The following is a 4,675-nucleotide window of genomic DNA, read 5'->3' as shown; positions in this document are numbered from 1 at the left end:
TCATGTACAGGGCTGTAAGTGTGTGGAATGACCTTCCACTTGTTGTGCAATCCACACAATCGATAAGATTCTTTCCACTAGCACTTGTGTAACAGGATTTTAAATAACTGTATATTATAATTTTCTAAATACGTTGTAGATATTGTCTAGTGATTCTGTCAAGTATTGTATGTATATAAATGCTAGGAAGACTATCAGTGCACCCCTTAGGCCCACCGCTAATGGTTATTCTAAATAAAGTTTCAAGTTTCAAGATAGAAATGAAAACCGCGATGCAACCATAAGCTGAATTTTTAATTTGTTGTTGTAGTTGTTGCTACCCTTATTTTTTTAGTGCTTTTTATTCTGGGCCGCATGCAGTTTTAAAAAAAAATTGACTTTTCCTTTTGTAATGCAACCAGGCGACAGTACCGCGCATGAGTGAACTAAATGCTTGAGATTCTAGGTTTTGAAGCTGCCGTGGGTCATGCTGCTTTTTTACGTCACCAGTGCCCCAGTGAAAGCTCAATCAAATCCAGGAACAAGGTGGCTTGCTGTGCCATGCCCGCATATATATATAGTACCAAAAATAACACTACCTCTCCTAATGACTGGCAAGGGACAACATGAACTACTTACCACCTCAAACGACCAATTAGAATTTCTGAAATCTACGATTTCATTTTGACTTAGAGGGGAAACACAATTGCAAGGCCCGCTGTTACTGACCATAAACACAAGAGCCTCTTAACCAAAGCACCTTGTAAACGCAGCTGTGTACGTATTTGTATCTCTGCAATAGCACATTAGAACGCAAACGTGGACCAATACAATTTTCCAGGCTGTTACGTCCTTTCTGTAACTGCTGATTCGATAGTACAATCCTCCCATAGTTTCTGGAATCGGAAGTTACTCTATGTGACTGAGCGCCCAAGCATGCCATAACAGATCACACGTATATACAGGATCCTGCTTTTTATACCTTATGAGCTTGACATCGAATCATGAAAGGCCAAAAATGCTTAAAATGTTACTACTTTTGGAAATATCCTAGTATTCAAGTTGAGCCGTTGAGGTGCTCGGGGATTAGCAGAAATTTGAAAGGGTCTAAAAGCAAGCGCCTCTGTCACCCCACTCGTCCTACCTCGACAATGGCCGGCATTCTACCGGAGACCAACTTTGGATTCTGGTGGAGACTAGGTCAAATTCATATCTAGTAAGGTTAAAGGTATGTTTGAGATCGTTAGATGATTAAGAACGCCAGGATTACGATTTGCCGTGACCAGAATATTCCCATCCATCTCTGGTGGTCTACCTGCACTCTGTCCAACAAGTCATCTATTAATAGTGTTATCTCTGAACTAAAACGTTGGTGTTGATGGAAACCAGATTACTACAAGCAAAGTTGAAATTGCTTTTGGATTTAGACCGCGGTACGGGCAATCGATAAACGTTCTTAGAAAAAACGTTGCCGTTACTTCTAATCTTCAAACAGGTTAGTTTCTGATCTACCTCCGTAATCCTTCATTGCACGGAGCCTTCTTTTCAATCCGTCATGCATTGTTTGCTGATGTATTGCTGCAATTACAAGTGCACTGGGCTTCATATTTCCCAATGGGACGGTTGCCCAGGCCAAATGGTTTTCCAGGTTCCATCAGTAAGTCTTATTTACCACAGATATGAGAGTTAAGACTGTCAACCTGCGTGCAAGTTGTCTTTTATCTTCCCAGGACAGCGACCCTCTTAAGGGCCATTTTAGAATCCTGCACATGGTTAGTGGTTCATAATTTTGACTCGCTCTTAAATCACGTCGTATTGGCTGCACTGCCCATCAGGCTATGTTGATTTGATTATATGGATGACATCCGCGCACGCATGAATTTTCGGCCGTTTCCAAAACAAAGTTTTCAACCATGCTGTAAATCGTACAAAACAGTTGCAAAATGAGCAAATATATACCGTAAGTTGCACCAAAAAATATTGGAAAACGATACCAATGTCGTAGAATCCGAAAATCAAACGAAAAAGACGAAAATGTCAAGAAATGAATTTGAACAGTAGATTATTCGCCATACCATATTCTGTGTCATTAGTTCAACCTTCATGACAATGTAGACTTCATACTGAAATCAACTTTTTTTTTCCAAACTTTTTTTTATTCGCACACTAGCATCAGTTTTGGGGTTCCATAGGATGTCATCCATATAATCAAATCAACATGGCCTCAGTGTCCACTGACAATACACGAACACACCCGCCCTTATTCTGTCAACATCAGTCGAGCGTTTGTCACTCTCCCGCCCACCTGTGTCGTCTCACAGGGATCCCACCATCTACCTTTATTTGTAAACGCAGAAATTGTATCTTGCTGTCCGCTGCAATACGATCAAAATGTACAATTTCTTATAAAGTCGGCTATATATTTTCATTTGCTGTTTCGCGAAGGTAACTCTTTTTGAGACGTTTTGCAATTCATACATGTACATTCGTATTAAAAAACGGTAGTCAGAAATTGATTGTAGTCGTAATATAAAAAGCTGCCGTAGGCCCCTGTATGGAACCAAATTTGGTTTGATTTCGCTACGCTTTCTGTTGTCTTTAATTCTCATTCTTTATAATATTGTACAGCTGTCAGACTGGTTCTATCGTCATGCACATTTGTATAAAGAAACGGTAGTCAGAAATTGTACTCGCAATATAAAAAGAGTGCCGCAGGCCCCTGTATAGAACCAAATCTTGTTTGATTTCGCTACGCTTTCTGTTATCTTCAATTCTCATTATTTATAATATTACAGCTGTCAGACTGGTTCTATCGCCATGTACATGTGTACAAAGAAACGATAGTCAGAAATTGTAGTTACACTATACAAAAGTGCTATAGCTAGGCGCCCGTATGGTGTCAAATCTGGTCAGATTTCGCTACGCGTTCTGTTGTCTTTAATTTTCCTTCTTTATAATCACACTCGGCTGTCAGGCTGGTGCTATCATCATATACATTTGTATAAAGAAACGTTAGTCAGAAATTGTAGTCGCACTATACAAAAGTGCTATAGGCACACGTATGGAATCAAATCTTCGCTTGAAAGATATGGAATCAAATCTTGGAATCAAAGCTACGCTTTCTGTTGTCACATTCTCATTCTTTATAATCGTACTCAGTTGTCAGACTGGTTCTATCGACATGTACATTTGTATGAGGAAACGATAGTCATACACTACGAAGAGTGCTCTAGGCCCCCGTATGGAATCAAATCTTGTTTGACTTCGCTGCGCTTTCTGTTGTCTCATTCTTTAAAATCGTACTCAGTTGTCAGACTGGTTCTATCGACATGTACATTTGTATGACGAAACGATAGTCATACACCATACAGAGAGTGTTATACGCCCCTGTATGGGATCAAATCTGGTTTGACTTCGCTGCGCTTTCTGTTGTCTCATTCTTTAAAATCGTACTCAGTTGTCAGACTGGTTCTATCGCCATGTACATTTGTATGAAGAAACGATAGTCATACACTATACAGAGAGTGCTATAGGCCCCCGTATGGGATCAAATCTGGTTTGACTTCGCTGCTTTTTCTGTTGTCTCATTCTTTAAAATTGTACTCAGTTGTCAGACTGATTCTATCGACATGTACATTTGTATGACGAAACGATAGTCATACACCATACAGAGAGTGTTATACGCCCCCGTATGGGATCAAATCTGGTTTGACTTCTCTACGCTTTCTGTTGTCTCATTCTTTATAATTGTACTCGGCTGTCAGACTAGTTCTATCGCCACACCTGTTCTTATTAGTCGGGTAACCTTTTCTCCACCGCCCCCGACTTCCCGACAGAAACTATTGCCGCGGGAGGAAAGGGCGAGCTGGATGTCACCCAACGGGGACAGCCGGCCAGGCGTGAGTGATTTGCTCTTCGACACAGTAAGACCTTTCCTAGCAAGGGCAGAATCGACCATTTCAATTTCCTCCTCAACTGTAACGACGCTATGACTTATGCGGCCTTCACTTTCCTACTGCTGCCTCAAGATTGGATTTTGGTAAAAATGACCCTCAGTTATAACATTAACGATCTGTGCATCAGCTAGTCAGTGTTCCTGGCCCACTGCCCGTTCCGGCACCTTTGTCTACTGCAACAGCAGCAGGTACCCTGGCGGCAATAAACTCCTCGTTTATACGATAAGCAATGCTGCATTATTGCATTTGATAAGAGATACCTACATCACGTAGACTTTGTTCCTAGCTACTTGACCGTGCATCAACCTGGCCCGCTGCCCGTTCCGGCACCTTTGTCTACTGCAATAGTTCTGCAGCGCAGCAGCAACTAGTACCCGGTCGGGAATAAACTCCTCGTTTACATGTATACGATAAGCAATACTACATTATTGCATTTGATAGCTTATCCCTGTCAGAGATACCTACATCACGAAGACTTTGTCCCTAGCAACCTGCATCCCTATCAGAGATACCTACGTACATCACGTATACTTTGTTCCTAGCTACCTGCATCTCTGTCAGAGATACCTACATCACGTAGACTTTGTTCCTAGCTACCTGCATCCCTGTCAGAGATACCTACATCACGTAGACGTTGTTACTGGCTACCTGCACGAACTTTTGCTCTTGGAGGTGAAGGTTGAAGAATCTTTACAAGTACTATCTGTTGATGATCAAGGATTCATACATATGTATACGAG

Source organism: Branchiostoma belcheri, unplaced genomic scaffold (assembly GCF_001625305.1).
Source record: "Branchiostoma belcheri isolate BF01 breed outbred unplaced genomic scaffold, Haploidv18h27 scaffold3, whole genome shotgun sequence".
Taxonomy (NCBI): domain Eukaryota; kingdom Metazoa; phylum Chordata; class Leptocardii; order Amphioxiformes; family Branchiostomatidae; genus Branchiostoma; species Branchiostoma belcheri.
This window is presented reverse-complemented; position numbering follows the sequence as displayed.